This window comes from Cryptomeria japonica, chromosome 6 (genome assembly GCF_030272615.1).
Source record: "Cryptomeria japonica chromosome 6, Sugi_1.0, whole genome shotgun sequence".
Classification (NCBI taxonomy): Eukaryota; Viridiplantae; Streptophyta; class Pinopsida; order Cupressales; family Cupressaceae; genus Cryptomeria; species Cryptomeria japonica.
The window spans coordinates 449,678,963-449,703,192 of record NC_081410.1 but is presented as its reverse complement, the minus strand read 5'-3'; the positions used below and the strand labels follow the sequence as shown (position 1 = coordinate 449,703,192).

Below are 24,230 nucleotides of genomic sequence, written 5' to 3'. Positions count from 1 at the left end.
TATAATATAATACATAGTTGGGAGGGTGTCTTCAGAACTCATCAAAAGAGGACATATAGCTATGAATAATTTCTTGAAGTCTTGATCTGTAATATCAAAATTTGGTTCAACCCATGGAGAGTGAGCCTCAGTTGTTCTGGGCTCAAGTTATGCGCCCTAATAAATTGTCTAGTCTAGCATTTAGTAGATTCAGAGAACAGAGATAAATAAATAATAGAAACTATTCCCAAGTATGTGTGGAAGCTTATAACTGAAATTAAGCAAACGAGATACCATGACAAAGATAGTTTCTGCTCACATTAATATGCTTATGTTTGTTGTCAGGAAAACATAAATTATCTCTTATGATGGTTCTTCCCAAATGGGATTTAGCATACTATGTTTTCTGTTGGAAAATGTGCCAAAGTTATTTCTCTCCTTTATGCTATTTAGGTGGTCTTTATTGTAGAATCTATTCTATTCAGATAGTCTTTCTTGTAGAATCTATTTATCTTTATTCTAGATTTTTAAACTTAGGTCATCTCTAGTCTAGACATTAAACTCCTTTAACTATTTGTATGAAGAATGATGAACAACCCTTGATCATGATAGGACACTCTTACATCAGATGTTTGAATGGTTAAACAAATACAAGAAATTAAAAAATAAATCCTAATAGTTTACAAGTATAGCTCAAATGAGCATCTAAGCCAATTGATATTTATTCTTTGCCTCTTACAAGCAATATAGAAATTACTACCAGAAGCCAAATACTGGAAGACCAAGAGTCACCACTTAGAATTCTACCTTAGAAGTCACTTTGCGCATTTCAAGTTCAGTGTCCACTCGAGCAAAACAAAATTAATTAACAAATGAAAAAAGCACATTGACTACAAAAGTAGAAAACAGGTTTAATTTTTTTCACTAGCAAAGAACCTACTCATTCTTTACAAGTGAAGAGTCTGTAATATTTATGTTCAAATTTGATTTTATCCACCTTATTGACATATGACTTATGAGATCATGTTTTCTGTTCATTCATGTATTCGTTGACCCCATTTTACTTTTTCTTGCTTTTTTCAGATTTATGCTAACTCTTTGTCACAAGTTGTCCCTCAACTCTTGCAAGCAACGTTGAAACTTGAAACACAAAGAAACAAAAGGCATGATGTTGACAATGCTCATCAAGAAAACTATGATAGGTAGGAACCACTTGATGTTTGCTACCATCATTTTATTGGGAAGCAAAGACTTCAGCCAAGTTCATAATGTTTGACAATCCCTTATAATTATATAACAAAAAGAAACTTAATTGTGGTACATCCTTGTAGGATCCTTAGTCCAGAGCCCCTACAATCCAAGGACTCTCACAATTATCCATAAGGATCCCAAAAAGTTCACTCCATCGTGGGAAAGGACTTCTCCTCAAAAGGAAGCTCTGTCGACTCATTAGTTGATTTTTGTACAGCACGCTGCAACCCAGCTTGGTTTGAAATGGGTAATTGTTTGGCAACCTATACCCTATGTCCATTTGTAAGTGGCATATGATTCTGTCACCTGTGTTTCCAGCCGAATACTCACTTAGTTTTGGCTTCATTCTACCTTCCATTGATGCTTCAACCTTGACTTACACTTCTTTTTAGGCGTCCATTTTTGCTTCAAATTACCTTGAATTCTAAGCTTTGTATTTTTTCTTGTTGTTTAGCTAATCTTCTAGCATGTATGATTTCCTGGGCCACTGCTTGCACACATTATTTTCTTCTACTATCCTTGTTCATGCTCAAGGGCATTGATTCCTTATTGTACATTTGCTGGTGTTTAGATTCTCCTCCTTTTTCCGGACAATACCTTTTCTTATATCACTACAGAACCTCCAGTCGTTGTGCTTCAGTCTTTTTCAGCATGCTGATCTTATGGTACAATGTAGTGTCTTGTTATTAATGGTTATGGTTTTGATTGACTTTCAGTTCCACTTAACTTCAATTTGACCCAACTATATAAAGGCAGTGATGGTAGAAATGTTTATTGCAAAATGCTACACTAGCAAAGAGCACTATTTGTAGAGATATGATCACATGCCATGATGTAACATAGACAAATATAAGAGATCAATAGCTTATTGCATGAGTTATTGTACTAAAAAGCTTTGTATGGGGGGACTTGTTGCGTCAGCACCCTTCCCTTGACTTCCAAAAATTTAAGAAAGATTTAATTCTAGAGTACGTAAGCTATAATTGGAGTAAGCTGTAAATGGACATTATCAGAAGGCAAATTGAAAGTCTTGAAGACCATGATTAACAAATTATACATGTCAAATTAACTGTTCTGTTGGGAATGGTAGCCAAACTGGTTGAACTATGATGAAATTCTTAAAGAATGAGCATATGAATACAATAGTGGAACTAATGTCATCATCTTGATTTGGCTAGTTGATGAGTGGGGGTTGGTTGGAGTCGAAAATTAGTGATATCTTTGAGCACTAGCATTATATGATGCCCATCCACTAGCGGTGGTTAGATGTTGGTGTACACTGATAGCAGATCTCAAGCATTTGGCTTACTGACTCATGTTGAATGTACTGCAGGCAATATAGATGTTGATCATATATTTTGTCTTTGGATGTAGTTTTAAGGGGGTCGTCCATAAGAACACACATTTAGCCATAATCATCTAAATCTTAAGAGAAGGTTTGTTTGGGACTGTGAAACCACATTGTCCAATTCAGTCCCAATTTTGGTCATTGAATGGTAAGGTAGGTTTTATGAAACATCTATAAATATACAAGAACATAATTTTATTTTTAAAGATGGGATAAATTTCAATGAAATAACTTGGAGGTGCATCGATGTCATGACTAAAATTTCCTTATAAAAGTATTCTGTTTAACAGGATTTTCAAGTATATACATGATGTTGAATAAGTAATAACCAAACAGACAACATATTCTTTAAATATTGTCTTAGAATCCCAATGCTAAACATTATCTTTATGGTTCTTATAGAGCTTTTCTAGTTACTCTAGAAACCTTGTTAGGTTGATCCTCACTAGGTCAAGTTTAGGTCTGTAGTGGATGCTTTAGCTGGCACAAATTCCCCAAAAATTATACCAATCAAATGATGATGGAAATTGAATGGTATATCATTTGGTTGTCGTAACTGATTCTGTTTAGATGACAACATATTTTTAGTTTGAAAATGAGTCTAGTAATGTGTTGATGTGTATTTCATGCACTTGCGAACACAGAATTAAATACCTAAAGGGTACCTTATCCTCTCTTGAATAAGGTCTCCGAATGCTGAAGATGTCGCGAAAAGGATCAATCGGGATAGCAGGTCCTGCTTGAGTTAGGTCAAGTTGGTGAGTGATGAAGTCTGGAATGTCCTGATCCTGAAATTTGGCTAAGTCTGGAATGTCCTGATCCTGAAATTTGACTAAGTCTGGAAAACTGAAGAATCCTCCAAAAACTATATTTTGCAATATAACTCCTGGAGGTCTGAAACCACTCTCAAACATCCTGAAAGTATATATGGAATATAACTTAAAGTATAAGTTCTTAAATGTTATATTCCATAAAATTATCTTGATGGAGAGTCTAAAAATGTCAAATTTCACTCCTGACCCTTCCAGAGGGTCCAAAGCGAATTTCGCTCCTGACCCTTCCAAAGGGTCCAGAGCGAAAATCTCCATAAGACATTTTAGTTTGACCCAAACTTAGAACCAACTCGTTCCCAGGCATCTTTGAGGACAAAACACTTTTTTGGATGGAAAAATGTGAAAATAAAGTCAGGATTTTGGCCAAGATTAGGAATTTCGCTCCTGACCCTTCCAAAGGGTCCAGAGTGAAAATCCTTATACACCTCAATTTATCACTTATCAAGACCAAGTTCCTAGTTTCCAAGGCACGTGTGGAGGTGTTTTTGAATGTTCTTGCCTTGAGAGGGAGTTGGATGATTTCAAAGATCAAGATTTTGCTTAAAAAGTGATTTTCGCTCCTGACCCTTCCAGAGGGTCCAAAGCGAAAATCAACCTAGGATTCATTTCTTGCCTTATTTGACCAAATTTTGATTTGCAAGGCATTTTGAAGAGAAAAGTGGACATGTTTGGACTTTGGAAATGTTTGAAAACCTTGAAAAATAATGGATTCTAGCCTGGAAGAGGAATTTCGCTCCTGACCCTTCCAAAGGGTCCAGAGCGAAATTCATCATAAACTTCATTTGCCATCTTGTTTGAGCTTGAAACCTTGTTCCTAACTTGGAAAATGATCTAATTTTGCCTTGTGAAGTGGTTTGAAACTTGAACACTGAGCAATTTGGCCTAGAATGAAGATTGCGCTCTTGACCGTTCCAAAGGGTCCAGAGTGAAAATCTTATTTGAGCTTATTTTTCACTAATTTTGGCTAAATTGTGATGTGCAGGGTCTCTTGGAGTGAAGATTGGACATCATTTAAAGATTTGGAAGCATGCGAAATGAAGATTTTTGGACAAAATGGTGAATTTCGCTCCTGACCCTTCCAAGGGGTCCAGAGCGAAATTCCCAATAGCTCTCATGTTGCAATGAAAAGGGTCAAAGCATATGCATGAATGGAAGAAGAATAGCTTGTTTTTGCCTCCTGAAGAAGTTTCAACTTTGAAGAATGAAGGATTTTGCTTAAAACCTAATTTTCGCTCCTGACCCTTCTAGAGGGTCCAGAGCGAAAATCTCTCTGAGGGGTATTTCTTGGCTTGTTTGGTCAAATTGAGAAGTCTAAGGCATCATGAAAGGAAAAATGAGCATATTCAAACCCTTAGGCATGTTTAGAAATCATTGAAAAGTGAAGAAATTGAGCCAAATGGTGAAATTTGCTCTTGACCCTTCCAGAGGGTCCAGGGCGAAAATTCTAAAACCTATCTTTTCTTCCAAAGTTTGGGCAAAGCTAAACTTAGGCATGGGTTTGAGGAGACTTTTGAATTGCCTTGAAGTGAAATTGGATTGTTAAAAATGAAAATTTTAAAGCCAAGAAAGAATTTCGCTCTTGATCCTTCCAGAGGGTCCAGGGCGAAATTTCCAAATCCCCTATTTTGCCTTGCAAAAACAAACCAAGTTTGGATGGAGTAAATGAGGAAAACCATTGCCTAACTTTGAGTGAGGGATTCAAGACAAAATGATGAAGGAGTAAGCTTAAAATGAAAAAATCGCTCCTGACCCTTCCAGAGGGTCCAAGGCGAAATCATCAAAAAATCTATCATTCAACCTTGATTGATTAAGTCCAAGGCAAATTGCAAAATTGTGAAGACAAAGTCGTGGAAATTTGCAAAAATGTAGGTTGAGAAAATTTCAATTTGATCAAGTGAACAAGCCTAGATGGGTTCAAACAAGTCTTGAAGCGAACCTAGACCTTCATCACTATTGAATATTTCAAAGCCTAAGGAGAAAGGAAGCTCCATTAAGCCTCAATCAAACCTCCATATTCCCAAATTTTCACCAAACTTGCTAAAATTAAGACATTTGGGGAGGTTAAATTAAGTTTGCATAATTTGAGGCCTTTGTAATTGAATTGATTAATTTTCAAGCCTTAAAATAAATGTAAAAATCCACCCTTAAAGCTTTGAAATTAATTCAAAAAAATGAAAAAATTAAGTTGAGCGCTCAATATTTGTTATTTGCCTTTATTTGCCAAGTCGGCCATCCTTCAAAAAGGGGGTTTTATTTCATTTTATTTCCTTTTTGTCAAGTCGGCCTCAACAAGAATTAGGGTAAGCGCCCTATATAAGGAAGGAGTATTGTTTCAAAATTCAAATCATTCATTCATTCCTTCTTATGCGAATTTGAGGAGCACATTAGAGGAGCGAAATCTAGCAAATTGGAGGCGAATTTCTTAGTAAGTTGGAGGCCAAATCCCAAAATTTGCTAAATGTTGGAGGCTAAAGAAGGTGAAGCTTTTGAAGGCTAATTGAGGCATAATTCATCCAAAGGAAGACCACAATTCAACCCTTGAAGGCTTATATAGTGTCCTCAATACCATTCAATGGCTTGGATCAATTTGAGAGCAATGGCCAAGATTTTACAATGAAACCCTAATTAGGGTTTGTTACAACAAACTTAATTCTGACCAATGAAATAATTGCATTATTTGGAGTTTGGACACATATCTTCTCTGGAATATTCGACCAATGGATAGCCGGGGTAGGTACATCGAAGTTTGTGCCATCTCCCATGAGTCAGGTACATTGAATCTGGACATGTTGAGGTGGACCAACCCGACTGGAGGAGTGATGACTAGGATGCCACCTTGTCTAACACTTGGTTGATGCTCAATTTGGTGATGCTTTCCTTCAAATGCTGGACTGGAAGATAGATGGAGAAGGTCGTCCTTGTTGATACTGGATTGGAGGAGGTCGTCCTTGTTGATGCTGGACTGGAGGAGGTCGTCCTTGTCCTGGCTTGATCTTCTTTGATGAGCGTCCGCCAAGTAATTGATCCTCCGACTCCGGGGCAGCCATTTGATGCCTACACAAAAGATTAAAGTCAGTCTTTGAGCATCAAACCTTAAAGCATAGAAATTAGGACCTTTCAAGAGAATGATTTAAGATATTAATTTGGAAATGACATGATAAATCCATAATTCTAATTTTTCAAATTAATGGCAATGAAATCAAAATAAATCTTGAATAAGAACTTCAAAATGATTCTTCATACCTTCTCCTTCGAAAGCCTAACTATAAAACCTTGGAAAATGAAGAAAGAAGACCGGATTTTGCTGGACAAGGGTTGAATTGTGGTCTTCCTTTGGATGAATTACGCCTCAATTAGCCTTCAAAAGCTTCACCTTCTTTAGCCTCCAACATTTAGCAAATTCTGAGATTTAGCATCCAACTTAGTAAGAAATTCGCCTCCAATCTGCTAGATTTCGCTCCTCTAATGTGCTCCTCAAATTCGCATAAGAAGGAATGAATGAATGATTTGAATTTTGAAACAATACTCCTTCCTTATATAGGGCGCTTACCCTAATTCTTGTTGAGGCCGACTTGACAAAAAGGAAATAAAATGAAATAAAACCCCCTTTTTGAAGGATGGCCGACTTGGCAAATAAAGGCAAATAACAAATATTGAGCGCTCAACTTAATTTTTTCATTTTTTTGAATTAATTTCAAAGCTTTAAGGGTGGATTTTTACATTTATTTTAAGGCTTGAAAATTAATCAATTCAATTACAAAGGCCTCAAATTATGCAAACTTAATTTAACCTCCCCAAATGTCTTAATTTTAGCAAGTTTGGTGAAAATTTGGGAATATGGAGGTTTGATTGAGGCTTAATGGAGCTTCCTTTCTCCTTAGGCTTTGAAATATTCAATAGTGATGAAGGTCTAGGTTCGCTTCAAGACTTGTTTGAACCCATCTAGGCTTGTTCACTTGATCAAATTGAAATTTTCTCAACCTACATTTTTGCAAATTTCCACGACTTTGTCTTCACAATTTTGCAATTTGCCTTGGACTTAATCAATCAAGGTTGAATGATAGATTTTTTGATGATTTCGCCTTGGACCCTCTGGAAGGGTCAGGAGCGATTTTTTCATTTTAAGCTTTTTCCTTCATCATTTTGTCTTGAAGCCCTCACTCAAAGTTAGGCAATGGTTTTCCTCATTTACTCCATCCAAACTTGGTCTGTTTTTGCAAGGCAAAATAGGGGATTTGGAAATTTCGCCCTGGACCCTCTGGAAGGATCAAGAGCGAAATTCTTTCTTGGCTTTAAAATTTTCATTTTTAACAATCCAATTTCACTTCAAGGCAATTCAAAAGTCTCCTCAAACCCATGCCTAAGTTTAGCTTTGCCCAAACTTTGGAAGAAAAGATAGGTTTTAGAATTTTCGCCCTGGACCCTCTGGAAGGGTCAGGAGCAAATTTCACCATTTGGCTCGATTCCTTCACTTTTCAATGATTTCTAAACATGCCTAAGGGTTTGAATATGCTCATTTTTCCTTTCATGATGCCTTAGACTTCTCAATTTGACCAAACAAGCCAAGAAATACCCCTCAGAGAGATTTTCGCTCTGGACCCTTCATAAGGGTCAGGAGCGAAAATTAGGTTTTAAGCAAAATCCTTCATTCTTCAAAGTTGAAACTTCTTCAGGAGGCAAAAACAAGCTATTCTTCTTCCATTCATGCCTATGCTTTGACCCTTTTCATTGCAACATGAGAGCTATTGGGAATTTCGCTCTGGACCCCTTGGAAGGGTCAGGAGCGAAATTCACCATTTTGTCCAAAAATCTTCATTTCGCATGCTTCCAAATCTTTAAATGATGTCCAATCTTCACTCCAAGAGACCCTGCACATCACAATTTAGCCAAAATTAGTGAAAAATAAGCTCAAATAAGATTTTCGCTGTGGACCCTTTGGAACGGTCAGGAGCGAAATCTTCATTCTAGGCCAAATTGCTCAGTGTTCAAGTTTCAAACCACTTCACAAGGCAAAATTAGATCATTTTCCAAGTTATGAACAAGGTTTCAAGCTCAAACAAGATGGCAAATGAAGTTTATGATGAATTTCGCTCTGGACCCTTTGGAAGGGTCAGGAGCGAAATTCCTCTTCCAGGCTAGAATCCATCATTTTTCAAGGTTTTCAGACATTTCCAAAGTCCAAACATGTCCACTTTTCTCTTCAAAATGCCTTGCAAATCAAAATTTGGTCAAATAAGGCAAGAAATGAATCCTAGGTTGATTTTCGCTTTGGACCCTTTGGAAGGGTCAGGAGCGAAAATCACTTTTTAAGCAAAATCTTGATCTTTGAAATCATCCAACTCCCTCTCAAAGCAAGAACATTCAAAAACACCTCCACACGTGCCTTGGCAACTAGGAACTTGGTCTTGATAAGTGATAAATTGAGGTGTATAAGGATTTTCACTCTGGACCCTTTGGAAGGGTCAGGAGCGAAATTCCTAATCTTGGCCAAAATCCTGACTTTATTTTCACATTTTTCCATCCAAACAAGTGTTTTGCCCTCAAAGATGCCTGGGAACGAGTTGGTTCTAAGTTTGGGTCAAACTAAAATGTCTTATGGAGATTTTCGCTCTGGACCCTTTGGAAGGGTCAGGAGCGAAATTCGCTTTGGACCCTTTGGAAGGGTCAGGAGCGAAATTTGACATTTTTAGACTCTCCGTCAGGATAATTTTGTGGAATATAACATTTGAGTATAAGAAATGTCACTTAAGTACAGGAAATGTCACTTAAGTATAGGATAATTTTATGGAATATAACATTTAAGTATAATTTTATGGAATATAACATTTAAGTATAGGAAATGTCACTTATACTTTAAGTTATATTCCATATATACTTTCAGGATGTTTGAGAGTGGTTTCAGACCTCCAGGAGTTATATTGCAAAATCTAGTTTTTGGAGGATTCTTCAGTTTTCCAGACTTCGTCAAATTTCAGGAACAGGACATTCCAGACAGCCAAATTTCAGGATCAAGACATTCCAGACTTCATCACTCACCAACTTGACCTAACTCAAGCAGGACCTGCTATCCAGGTGATCCCCCTGGCGACACTCGAAAGCTAAAGGCTAACAGACAAAACCCTAAAAGACCTAGAAAACAAACCCTAGAAAGCAAAAAGCAGGGGTCCCCATTTGCAATGGGGCGATGTGTGAATACGTCACAACATAATGTCAGCTTCTTCAAAGGAGAGAGTTGTAGTTTGAATTTTGTGAAGCTACTTTGGTTCTTAGTGTTCATTTGGCGAAGAGTAAATAACAAATACAAAACAGCTATTTGCTATGCATATCCATATTCATGAAAACCAAATAAGAGCGACCAGAGAAATTGTGGTGTATATACATTTTAACAAGATCCATATATCCAAGTACAAATATAAAATTACAAATAGTCATTTAAGGGAATGAATCCTCAATGAAACAAGGAGTTGATAGAGATCAAGACTTAAAACTAGCACTCTCTCATATTTGTAACAAAGCTAAGGTCAAAAGAGCCAACAATATAATTATCCTCTAGTAAAAGAGTGCCATACCAGGATATGGTAATGTTCATATGAGAATGGCTAGGGCTGAGAGGATCAGTCTGGAAAATTCTAGGAGAAAACAGGTTACTTTCAAAAACATATTCTAACATCCAAAATAGAGAAAAAAACTGCTAGTGTACCTGTCCCTGTGGTCTGGCTGCAAGCAAATGGGGGGCAAGGCTTTTTGCTGCTTTGTGGACTTGAGAAAAGCCTTTGATACGGTACCATGGGACAAACTATGGAATAGGATGGAAGAATTGGGAGTTTCAAATGTGCTTAGGGCTGCAGTGCATAGGCTATATAAGTAGGTCAAGGCTAAAATCAGAACTTCAAAGGGAATGTCAGAATGTTTTGGCAGTGATATTGGTGTCAAACAAGGCTGCCCGCTTTCCCCAACGTTGTTTGGGCTATATTTTGATAAGTTAGAAGAATGGCTAAACAATACTAGTAGAGGAGTCATCCAGTTGGCTAATTATGTAATAAAGCTACTTCTATATGCGGATGACCTCATCTTAATTGCTAAATCTGCAAAGGGTTTGAGAGAACACCTGAAGACGCTTGAAGCCTTTTGTTAGGAAGTAGGGATGCAAGTGAATATTAGCAAGACCAAAGTTATGATCTTCTCTTTGAGAAGAAACAAAAAGACACAAGATGATTTTCTTTTTGAAGGCAACCCGTTGGAGGTGGTGAACGAGTACAAATATCTTGGACTTGATTTTCACAACAAGCTTAACTGGGAAACATGTAGAGCAAAAAGAATTCAAGGTGGATGGAAAGCATTGTATTCGCTACAAAATAGGTGTAGAAATGCAAAACTTTGAGATTGGAAAAGCAAGAGAATGCTTTTTGGTATACTGGTCACTCCAGTGATTCTATACAGATGTGAAATTTGGGGCAGTGGTATGTCAGATCAGGGAGGAGACAACTGGAAAGGATTCAAAAACATCTAATCATAAGTAGTTTCAAAATTGAAACTGCTGTTCAATATGAGAATCTATTGGCAGAAACCGACACCTACCCCTTGGAAGCTTTAGCAATGGTTCATTTGGTAAGTTATTTAAAGAAGACTCAAAATACGGAAAAACATCGTTGGCCTAAGTTGACTATGGAGGAAAGACTAGATAGAAGGAATAACACATGGATGAAACAAAATGACAAATGGATGAAAAAATGGGACATGAATATACAAGAATGCCCAGACACGAATGAAGAAATAAAAAAAATTGTGAAGGAAAAATTTAGGAGCAGGTTATGGACAAAACAAGATGGATGTAAAAAAGCCTACTATATCACAAAATTCAACCCCACAGGAGATCACGAAGAAAAAGCCTACATAGGAGCAAATATTAAATGGAAAGAAAAAATGCTAATGGCTCAGTTAAGAATCAGCTCTCATCACTTGAGATGTGAAACGGGTAGATGGATGATACCTAAAGAAGAGTGGGAAAAAAGGATACGCTTATTTTGCAACATAGGAGCAGTAGAGACGGAGAGACATTTTGTTTAGGAATGCCCGACATATAGTGACATCTGGCTCGTTTATGAAGACATTTTGAACACGGACAATTTAAACACTTTGTTTGAAGAAACAAAACTCGAAAAAACAACAAATTTGTTGATAAAAATTCACTATAGAAGAGCAGATCTTGAGAAGAGGTTACATGCAGATTAAGGTCGTGGTGCCCTAATTTTGTGGGTTGTGCACTGTCCGTGGGTCCCATAGGCTGCTTTGGCCTCGTGGACGTTATTATAATCCTTCATTTCATTTCATTTCAATGCTGAAATGAAGCAACTTCATCATGCCCAGAGTGAGTGGGAAAACTTGGACACTTTGGTAGTAGTACATAAGAACAAGTGAACTGGGTTCACTCCATAGTGCAGTGGTACAGCTGCAAGCCTCCCGTACTGGAGGTCATGAGTTCGAAGCTCGGGGCTTGGCCCCTCTCCACTCCCGCCGGCCCCCGCCATTCACTGCTGACCGCCCCCGCCGTTCCGTCCGTTGACTTGGCCGGAGAGGTCATTTGCTTTTGGTGCACGCCGAAGAGTGAGTGAATAAATTTGGAGCGTGCTCTTGGTCCCCCCGATGCTGGTTGGTCGATTACTCTCCGTTCGTTGGTTAGGAAATTGACAGCTGTGCTCTCAAGCTGTGTAGGGTGCTTCAAAAAGGATGCCTTGACCCTCGATTCGGAGATGAGGTCCTCCTTGTGATCTCACTGGTTCATAGCTCCAGTCAAAAGCGCTTGATCTAAAAAAAAAAAGAAAAAAAAGAACAAGTGAACTAGCAATTGCACTTCAATGTGTAATGGGTACGCCGATAGGTATGAATAGTTGATTGTAATTTTCTTTTAATGAAAAGTAGATTGATAGGCTTTAGCAAGAGTCATTTTAAAATAAGTTTTTTGTCTATATAGATTAGTAGTATCATTTACAACACAATGACAGTCCTTCATTTACATTAAAAAGTGTAGCATTTTGTTTATTGTTTCAATGGATTAGTCAGTTGTTGTCACTCAACATTGTATGTAAGTGGACCTCTTATTGCTTTCTTGGTGCCACATGCACTATCCTTAATGTGTGCAAAACATGGATATGTAAAGGTGGGGCATGACCCATGCCATTTAAGGGTTAGTTGGCACCAACCAACTCTAAGTTATCAATATTCATAAATAGGAAATTTCAAGTCCCACCTTTATATTTCATCAAAATTATCACTTCTTCCTACCTACCTATATGTTTTTTATTTTTTCCCCTTTCACCTTTCATTTTTATTATTTTTAGCCCCCACTGTATCACTTAAGCCAATGCATTCCACTCTTCTCTTCATATCCCCACCTTCCTTTCATTTCCAATATTTTCCTAATGGCCTAAGCTTCATCTTTCTCCACTTGTGACTTTATAATTCTCTTAATTTTTATGCACCCCCTGTTCGCCCCCCTCCCCCTTCTCCCCCCCCCTCCTTTTTCATGTCCCTAAACCACCTAACCTGCCCTTTTTTCACAACACATCATCTACAAAAGAAGATTTCGTGGCACTTACATCACAAGCCATAAACCATAAATTATTTTAATACGCATTTATATTTACATAAATCAAACCAGAGCACTTAATTTGTTAAATCAAATGTTTTTATGAGGAAAGTGTAAATCGAGGTAACCACATGAAAGAAAAATCTCTTTATTAACCATAGCGAGATACAAACAAGAATTGACAATGAGTAGAACCTTGTGAAACACTTCTTTTCTGAATGTGAATTGATTTAATGACCCATTCAACCTTATCCATTGCATTTTTTATTGGTTATTGGGTGTGAGCAAACTACCTTGTTAATATTGTCAATTGCTTCGTCAACCACAACTGATTTGCAACCTTTTAATGTTCAAGGAATATGTTAGTGAGGGAACACCACATCTCTCTATTGACCAACATGAGTGAACATGGCCACTGGATCAAGTGTGTCAGCTCATTTACTAAAACCACTTGATTGAAAGAGTTAGGGTGTTCTGTGGACTTTTGGGGGGAAATAACTTGAACAAATGGTTCATTGAAGTCAATGCCAAATTTGGACATTCTCACAATAAGCTTTTCCTTTGGATTTAATTTAAAAAAAGCTTTTCATCCTCATTATTTAACTCGTGATCTTCCAGTTAATACAATAAGAATTAAGTTGAAACTCAAAATTTCACATACAGTCCAATATTAACATTTTGATTGTAGCAAAAAAAAGCAGCTCAATAAACTTGTACAATAAAAGTAATGCACATAGAATCTGAAACAATAACAAAACAAAAAAGAAAGCAATCATGCATACAAATATTTTACTTGGGAAATTCCTTACATGTAACCTTCTTCACTATTTCATAAAACTTAACCGTTTACAATACAACAATAAAGCTCCTACTCAATCCTCATGCATGTGTGGATATTAAGAGACATTTAAAACAATTTTCTCTCTTGATCAATTATGTGATTAACCGAGATGACTCTGAGGTTTCTATAGTCTGGTCTTGACGTGTATATAGCTCAATGGTTGATGTGATTTTGCTAGAATCACAAGGGGGACTTACGTTGAGTACTTGAATGTTGCTGGAATGTGGAAATTAACTTGATTTAAAAAGGGCAAAAGGATAGGGTATAAGGAGTCTAATCTAATCCTAAGAATGTAGAAACGATGGACAATCTTTGGTGAAACTCAAATAAGCCTTGCTTTGACATGCAAAGCAACAACTTTACAAAGCTTACTGCGATCTTCAAAGCTAAGCATGTGATGTTCTAATCACTATTAACAACAAGGATACCATCAAGGTGATGCATATCAAAGTATGAATAGCAATTGAAGTTAAGCTCACTTAAGTATTCTAGTTGACCACACAAGGCAAATTTACAATCAGCAAATCGCTAGTGGTATGGATAAACGAATTTCACCATTGATTATGCACAAAGTTCTTCCATTCAGCTAAACAACATGAAAATGAATTGAGAAGTAGAGACCATGCAACTTGTTGAAATAACACATCAAATTCACTATAGCTTCAATGAAATCATATTCTCTTTACAACAAAGTCTTGGCAACAATCTTTGCCTTCTAATCTAACTTCTACTCTATCTTCTACTCTATTCTTCTTACTCTACTACCCTTGTCTTCACCCTTACAAATGAGAAAACTATGCCTTATATAGATAGCTCTTTACAATGAATGGCTCAGATTGATTCACAATCAACTGCTGAGATTACAAGATAAAAACTCTAATTAGGGTTTGTTACAACTCCATCTAACCAATGAGAAAATTACATTTAATTTGACATGTCACACATTGAAAGTGAACCAATAGAAAATGAGGTTAGGTACATTGGACTTTGTGCCTCCACATTTGGTAGTTATCCTCCTTGTTGGATGAGTCAAGTGCATTGAATCTGGACGTGCTGACTTGGAAGAACTTGAGTGGATAGGTGATGACTAGGTGCCACCTCAGCTACTTCCTTCTCTTGTAACTCATTGCAAATTGTATGTGATTGAGGCATTTCTCTTGATACTCAACATTTTCAAGCGTTCGGTGTATGAGATGATGGAGGGAGATATTCCCAAATTGCATCATTTGCTAACTTTGATTAACTCTTCTTGAACAATCACCTGATGTAGTGGCAATGATTCTTGGATTTTCTGGAGGAAATTTAAGATTGTAATTTTTTTCTCTTTTAGCACATGCACTCTCATGCTTGCTCTTGTGAATCTTTTGCTTCATTCTTCATCCTTTTGAACTCCTCTATGTTTATCCTTTGTGATGTTGACCTCCATTCCGTGAGGATGATCTCATCCTTGATGTTGATGATCTCCATTTTTGCCTTATAGTTTCTCTCCTTGATGCTTCTCTCAAGTGACAAAATCTACTTTGAGGTTGGGTGCATCTTTCTTTGTTAAGTCTTGATGTTGATGCCCTTGCACAAGTTGTGAGATCCTGAGTGCAATTGGAATCTTCATGTCTCACCATCTTCCCTCTTGGGATGCATATCGTTAAGCTTCTTGCAATATTGATCCTCTTCTTGTTCTGTCATGTTGAAGCATGCATCCTGATGTTATTGTTGATTTTAAAGCAATTAGATGTTAATTTAATCAATTTGATTATAATCAGACTGTGTATAAGCAGTAACAGTAATAAAACACAAGACACAAGAATAGTAACAACAATGAAACACAAGACACCGATAACCTGGGAAAACCTCCCTCCTGGAGGTGAAAAAACCCAGCCTTTAAATGTGATATCTATTATCTCAAATATGGATAGTTTACAAGACTAATCTCAGATTGGAGTTCAAGAAATCAGTGATGGATGCAGCCCTTCATTAACAGCAGATGATAAGGTGAAGCAGCAGAAGTCTGGATCTGATTTGCACAAGATACCTTGAGATGAACTTTGACAACTTCGCTATATTCAACCTTGCATAGTCGCCTTGCACAAGTTCGCATTAGAGAGAATCGCTGCTAGGAGAGCAGATAGGAACATATGAATGTGTTGTGTGTTCAAATGACTTCATCTTGGAGTATTATATATCAACCTTAGGCGCTAATTACCCTCAGGTCGGCTTGCATGAATAATAATATATTATTATTGTATATTCCCACGTTGGACATTTGGGTCCAGCCCAATAGTTGTTTAATTGCTCTTGCATGTTACATTTTGGGCCCAACCCAGTGACACATTGTATTGCTTTATCACGCTACATTTGGGTCTAGCCCAATAACTTATTAAGATGACTTTCACGTTACATTTTGGGTCCAGCCCAATGGCATATTTACATAGAGGATAATACAAGTGTATAAAATAGGTATCCGAGCTAGCTACAATTTCAACACTCCCTCTTAGCTAGGGAGGATAACTACCACATGTCATGATCCATTCATGACTTTCATCTTGCATTGCCCGTAAGAGTGAATGTATAAGCTTCATACTTGCAGTAAAAAACACATAAATATCATGAACTCATTTCATGATGTCCATCTTGCATTGCCCGCAGAGGATGGACCCACCTTGCATTGCCCGCAGAGGGTGGAAGAGGTCTTACACCTCAATCGTCTCCCAGAGAAGGACACACCGTCACCTTGCATTGCCCGCAGAGGGTGGAAGATGCAAACTGGATTGCATCACTAAGATTGAGACTCCCTATCAATCAATGCTGTGTTCTCCACCATTCCAAGCTTCTCTCTGAAGTACTCAAACTTCACCCAAGCTAGAGGCTTGGTGAGAACATCAGAAACCTGTTCATCAGTGCTGATGTATTTCAGCTGGATAGCACCTCTTTGTGCCATATCACGAATATAGTGATAATGAGTTTCCACATGTTTTGACCTGTCATGAAACATGGGATTGTTAGACATTTTAATACAACTCTGATTATCACAATAAATAATAGTGGATTCCCATGGTTGTCCAAACAACCTAGCAAGAAGCTTGCGAAGCCAAACTGCTTCTCTAGTTGCCACACTTGAGGCAATGTATTCAGCTTCTGCAGTACTTAATGCAACTGAGGACTGTTTCCTACTGGCCCAAGAGATCATAGCGGAACCCAAGCTGAAACAGATTTCTGAAGTGCTTTTCCTGTCAGTAACGCTTCTAGCCCAATCATAATCAGAGTAGCCTTCCAAGTTGATTGCTGTGTTGATCGAATACTTTAGCCCATAGCCAATTGTTCCACGCAAGTATCTCAGGATGTGCTTGGCTGCCACCAAGTGAACATGCTTTGGCTGGTTCATGAATTGGCTAAGTGCACTCACTGCATAGCAGATGTCTGGTCTAGTGTTGACTAGATACATCAAGGATCCAATCAACAACCTGTACTCTGAGGGATCTGCAAAATCAGAGTTAGTTGCAGAAATACTTAACTTCTTCAAGTTAGTTTCCATAGGAGTAGATATAGGTTTACAATCCATCATACCAAATCTTTTCAATATATCAACAGTATATTTACCTTGACTTAGAATAATTTCATTAGGTCTTTGCCACACTTCTAACCCTAGAAAGTAATGCATTAGACCTAGATCCCTCATTTCAAATTCAGTAGCTAATTCTTTCTTACACCTAATGATGAGACAATCTTCACCAGTTAGAAATAAATCATCAACATATAAAACTAGAATTAGCATTTCACCATTAAATACTTTAAAGTAAATGTTAGGGTCGGCATCATTCTTAGAAAATCCTAAACTAACTAAGTACTTATCAATTCTTTCATACCAAGCTCTAGGAGCTTGCTTGAGGCCGTAGAAAGCTTTCTTCAATCTGCATACGTGAGTTTCTCTATTATGAATCTCATAACCTTCAGGTTGTTCAATATAGACTTCTTCCTCAATAACACCATTAAGGAAGGCAGTCTTTACATCCATTTGATGTAATTTCCAACCTTTGGCTGCAACAATAGCTATAATAGTTCTAATAGAAGTATATTTAGCAACAGGAGCAAATGTTTCTTCATAATCTATGCCTTCCTTTTGAGAATCACCACGAGCTACAAATCTAGCTTTATATTTCTCTATACTACCATCAACAACTTGTTTAATTTTAAACAACCTTTTGGAAGAAACAACAGACTTACATTTAGGTCTACGCACAACATCCCAGACATCATTCTTGATGATGGATTGATACTCTTCGTCCATAGCTAACTTCCAAGCTTGCTGGTTCATAGCTTCTTCTGTGCTGGATGGTTCAGCCTCAATGATGTTGCACATCATTGCAACATAGTTAGAGAGCTTCTGAGGTCTCTTACTTTATCTGAAAGTGCCACTAGGAGCTGCAAACTTTTCTGTATCTTGAATTGTGCTTCTAACCCAAAGTGGTCTTTTCTTGCTAACTGCAATTTCTCTAGGTCCATCAGTTGGAACCAGAGGCTCAGGAGGATCATCATGCTCAATAGGTTCAGGAGGCTCAATAGGCTCCCTCTGAATCTCAGGGTTAGTATCAATATCCATATTTTGACTATCATTAACTTCTTTATCATTATCAACAAGAGAACCTTTAGATTTCTTGAAAGCAATATTTTCTTCAAAGGTGACATCTCTATTTACCTCAATGTACCTTTGACTAGGAATGTAGATGCGAAATGCCTTGGAAGATTCACTACACCCAACAAGGATACCCTTCTTCCCGAAAGGTTCTAACTTAGTCCTCTTTTCCTTTGGTACATGAACATAGACAAGACTCCCAAAGATCCTTAGGTGACTGATATCTGGTTTGACTCCTGTGAAAGCTTCCTCGGGAGTTATGTTCTTCAGGACACAGTGAGGACATCTATTCTGAATGTACACAACGGTCTTGGATGCTTCAGCCCATAAGAATGTCTGTAGATCTTGATCATGAATCATAGCTTTAGCAACTTCAACGATGGTTCTATTCTTTCGTTCAGCTACACCATTTTACTGAGGATTGTAGGGAACACAAAACTCCCTCTTGATTCCTGTTTCTACACAAAAGTCATTGAAGCTACTTGAGGTGTATTCACTTCCATTGTCAGATCTTAACACTTTAATTCTTTTGCCAGACATATTTTTAGCTAGAGCTTTAAATTCATTAAACCTCCTTAACACTTCATCAGATTCTTTAGATTTTAGAAAGTAAATCCAAGTCTTTCTAGAAAAATCATCTATAAATGTAACATAGTATAGAAATCCACTAGGTGAAGGAACAGACATATGTCCACATAGATCAGAATGAACAAGTGCTAATTTTTCTTTAGCTCTACTTTCACTTTTATGAAATGGACTTTTAGTGTTCTTACCTAATGCACAACCTTTGCAAGCATCATCATGAGATTGATTAAGTTTAGGCATACCTTTAACCATCTTTTCAAGTGAAGGAAGTGTCTGATAGTGAAGATGACCGAGCCTTCTATGCCATAGCTCGTTAGATTCAGGAGCTTCATGAATGAGTGCTCGAATGGGGTTAGCTGAAAGCTTATACAAACTGTCATATCTATTTCCAATAACACGAGCAAATTTAATAGTAGATTTCTTAGGCCATGCAAGTACTTTACCCTCAGAAAATGCTATTTGATAACTTTTATCTTCTAGAGCAGAAATAGAAATTAAATTCCTCTTAATTCCAGGTACAAATAAGATATCACTAAGATGCAAAGACATACCAGATTCTAAATTTAAAGAAGTGCTACCAAAGCTTCTTACCGAATACTGAGCATCATCACCAATTACCACATGAAGGTTGGACTCTTTCTCCATCAAGTCTGAGAGATGCTCTCGATATCTCGTGATGTGCCTAGATGCACCACTGTCGATTAACCAAGTGTTACTATCGGTTGGCACATTGCTAGACAAGGCAGAAATGAAGAGGTAGTCTTCATTGTCCTCTGAGTTTGCAACTTCATTCAGGTTGGCCTCTCCTTGCATGGGCGAATTCTGACATTCTTTGGCATAATGTCCAAACTTGTCACATCTGAAGCAACGAACACGTGAAAGATCCCTTGGCTTCTTCCTTGAATCAAAAGCTGGAGGTTTGAAGTCTCTATCTCTTTTGAAGTTGTTCTTCTTCCAATGGCCTCCCTTTCTTCTAACATGTTGAGATGCAAGCACATGTTGATCTCCTCCATGAGAGCCTTTATGCATTTCTTTGGCAGCTAGGCGAGACTCCTCTTGAATACAATCTGACCGGAGGTGATCGAAGGAAGGGAATTCAGCTCTTCCACTTATGCTTTGAATGAAGGGATCCCAAGAGTCGGGAAGACCATTCAACACAATCATGACAATATCCTTGTCCACAACCTCGCTTCCAATGGCGCTGAGTTGGTCCTTCAATTCTGAAATTTTCATGAAGAAGGACATGACTGAATCTCCTTTGCACATTTTGACTTGAAGAAGTTGCTGCCTCAATGTGAGTGTCCGACTGATGTTGTTGATCTCATATATCCCTTCTAGATGTTTGAACATCTCTCGGGCTGTCTTCAATTTGGTGATGACTGGAACAAGGTGATCCTTCACGGAATCAATAAGAAACTTCTTTGCTTTGAGAGCATTCTTCTTGAATTGCTTTAGCTCTTCCGGATCCGAAGGTTCAATCAGATCCATATCTTCGACAAACTGTAACAACTTTAATTCTTCAAGAGCAAGGAGGACACGAACCTTCCATGATGTGAAATTGAGAGCACCTTCAAGTCTATCCTCTACTTTCAGACCTGTAACCATCTTGCAAAACTAAAGCAACAAACTGAAAGTGAAGAGTAACTAATAATCTGATTATTTGAATGAACCTAAAGCTTTGATATCATGTTGAGACATGGACCAGCTAGGACTCGAACCTAGGACCTTCCATACGCTGCTGGAGTGCTCTATCACTGAGCTACTGGCCCCTCTTGGACCAGTCCATTGTCGGTCCAGGTGTGGCTTATTTCCAACACCAACACCCCCCCTTAAGCCACACCTCTCATGTGCTTGGGGCTCCTAGCCTCGACCTGGCTCTGATACCATGTTGATTTTAAAGCAATCAGATGTTAATTTAATCAATTTGATTATAATCAGACTGCGTATAAGCAGTAACAGTAATAAAACACAAGACACAAGAACAGTAATAGCAATAAAACACAAGACACCGATACCCTGGGAAAACCTCCCTCCTAGAGGTGAAAAAAGCCAGCCTTTAAATGTGATATCTATTATCTCAAATATGGATAGTTTACAAGACTTATCTCAGATTGGAGTTCAAGAAATCAGTGATGGATGCAGCCCTTCATTAACAGCAGATGATAAGGTGAAGCAGCAGAAGTCTGGATCTGATTTGCACAAGATACCTTGAGATGAACTTTGACAACTTCGCTATATTCAACCTTGCATAATCGCCTTGCACAAGTTCGCATTAGAGAGAATCGCTGCTAGGAGAGCAGATAGGAACATATGAATGTGTTGTGTGTTCAAATGACTTCATCTTGGAGTACTATTTATCAACCTTAGGCACTAATTACCCTCAGATCGGCTTGCATGAATAATAATATATTATTATTGTATATTCCCACGTTGGACATTTGGGTCCAGCCCAATAGTTGTTTAATTGCTCTTGCACGTTACATTTTGGGCCCAGCCCAATGACACATTGTATTGCTTTATCACACTACATTTGGGTCTAGCCCAATAACTTATTAAGATGACTTTCACGTTACATTTTGGGTCCAGCCCAATGGCATATTTACATAGAGGATAATACAAGTGTATAAAATAGGTATCCGAGCTAGCTACAATTTCAACAGTTATGAGTCCTCCAACGAGCTTGTCTTTCCTCTTGATGTCAATTCTGTGCAACCATACCCGAAAAGAGGAAAATAGGAGTAAATTTCTAAAGAATATATTACAGTGTTAAATCATGAAATTGACTTCTTAAAGCCTTTCAAAAATATGGAAATGATCACTTTAGGACTGAAAGTTCAAACACAGGTCAGAAAATGTAAGGCTTGTGGTCTGATTTGTCCCTAATCTGCAGCTGATTTACTTTGAACTGATTTGCTTGTGATCTGGTTTTCTCTAATGTCACCATCAATCTGCTGTAATTTGCACTGATTTCTTCTTTCAATCAGTTAATTAAATTTGTTTTTGGTGGAAATGAAATGTTGTTACTCTCATAAATGGGCATTTGTGTTTGATTTGCATAGTTCCTTCACATAGCGGACTTGGATGGGGTGTTTTTATTTTATTACTTTTTGACTTTCAACGGTCATATTTTAATTGACTTGTCTCCCATAAGAAGTTGGCTATGTTTTACCTCTAGTTGGTGCCAATGCATATGTAGACATGTCGAGGTGGAAGAGAAGTGAGGGAGGTTGGAGGAAATATATGCCGCAAGGGAGAGAGGGGTGTAGTATGTGAAGAAATGAAGTGCCACATGGAAGGGGGGTGTAAAGGATGTTGTGTAGGGGATGAGTGGAAGGGACGCAGAAGGAATATATGCTGGGAGGAAGGGGGGTGTCAAGGATGTCGGGGAAAGGGGGGTATAAGGAATGGAGGATGTGTTGAGGGATGAAGGGGGGTAAGGGATGTGGGAGGTATAAGGGATGGTAAGTGATCGGATGCCGCGGTGAAAGGGGGTATAAGGGATGGAGGATGTGGAGAGATAAGGTGCCGGGGCAAAGGGAGATGAAAATGAAATGAAGGGCAGATGGATGAAAGGAGAAGAATGAAGGGATATGCCTTAGGATAGGATCGGGGTTTTGGGGTGGTAAAGGGATGGAGGATGATGAAGTGGAAGGGAAGTTGGGAGGTGAAAATCAAAGGAAGGTAAAGGAGGATGTTGGGAGGTGAAGTGGAGAGGGATGTGGTAGGTATAAGGAAGTAGTGGAAGGTGAAGGGGAAGGTAGGTGAAGGTAAGAAGGAAGATGGAGGATGGATGGAAAGGATAGATGATAGGAGGGAAGGAACGATGGAGGGTGGAAGGAGATGAAGGAAGATGGAGGGATAAGGGATGAAGGGAAGGATGGAAAGAAGGGTGGATGAAAGGGTGATGGAAAGGTGATCAAGGACGTATTGGCAAAAGGAAGGATGGAAAGATGGAAGGAAGGGAGAAGGGAGGAGAGAGGCATGAAGGATGCCATGGGTAGGGAAGGTGTAAAGGATATGGATGTGAGATGGAGGATATGGGCTGGAGGGAAGGATGGAGAGGCGGACTCCCTCATATGAAGATTTTATCTTTGAATTTCCTTCCGGAAATACAAGGTAAACAACTGATATTCCTGGTTTCACTCTTTTCATACATTTCTTACCCCAAACCCTCATCATGGAATTCATGCCTGGACACGACCTGGAAATTGCATTGCATCCTCTCTCAAGTAAAAGGCTAAAATTAGAAAACTATTGCTAAACTAAGACAACCTAAGAAAAACATCTACCCTAAAAAGTGAAAAAGTGGGGTTCCCCATTTGCAATGGGGCGATGTGTGAAAACGTCACAACAAGTAGGAGCTTTATTAAACATGAAAAGCACATCTCCAACATTGATAGAAATCCAAGTGGCATATATCTAATTCATATGAAAAACAACCATGGTTGTGTTCAGTGAGGATAGTGGATCTCTTTCCCTTTACTACTATTATTATTTGAATCCTTAGTAACTGCTCAAATGTTAAGAAACCTACCACATTGATAGAAATCCAAGTGGCATATATCTAATTCATATGAAAAACAACCATGGTTGTGTTCAGTGAGGATAGTGGATCTCTTTCCCTTTACTACTATTATTATTTGAATCCTTAGTAACTGCTCAAATGTTAAGAAACCTACCTTTGAAATTCTGAAATGAACTTTATGTCCTGCTTGCTCTACTAGAGACCTACTGTTCCGGTAGTTATATTTCGTCGCTAATTTACAACTGAGATGTGCTTTGTCAACCTCAATGGTTATCTCGTTTGTGAATCTTAGATGTCTTGGTTTATCATTAGCAAAAAGCTCACTTAAACTACTTCACCTTTTACGAAGAGGAATAGCCAGCATTTGTTTTCCATTTTCAAACATGAGATCAAAGATAAAAATTCAAACATTGATGTTAATATTTGGAGACTCAACAGAAAATCCATTTCATCTCCTATTATTTCGTACATAACAGTAGCTATGATCCCTGCCATCTATCCTTACCTGCGGTCCCTTTAAATCAAATCAAAGAGCTAATTGCAGCCCCTTTATGTGCATATAATAGCTCCTAGGTGTGATTTAGCAAAGCTGACATAAAAAGGATTTGAATTAAGGATTTTTTTTACAGATAAACATATATGTAAACAATCATTG

At 38.0% G+C, this 24,230-nt stretch overlaps 1 protein-coding gene across 3 annotated transcripts in view; it reads left to right on the top strand.

Moving 5' to 3' along the window:
- The window catches only part of LOC131037521 (polynucleotide 5'-hydroxyl-kinase NOL9), a 77,116-nt gene that overhangs the window by 35,976 nt on the left and 16,910 nt on the right, over positions 1-24,230 (top strand). The window lies entirely within an intron of this gene.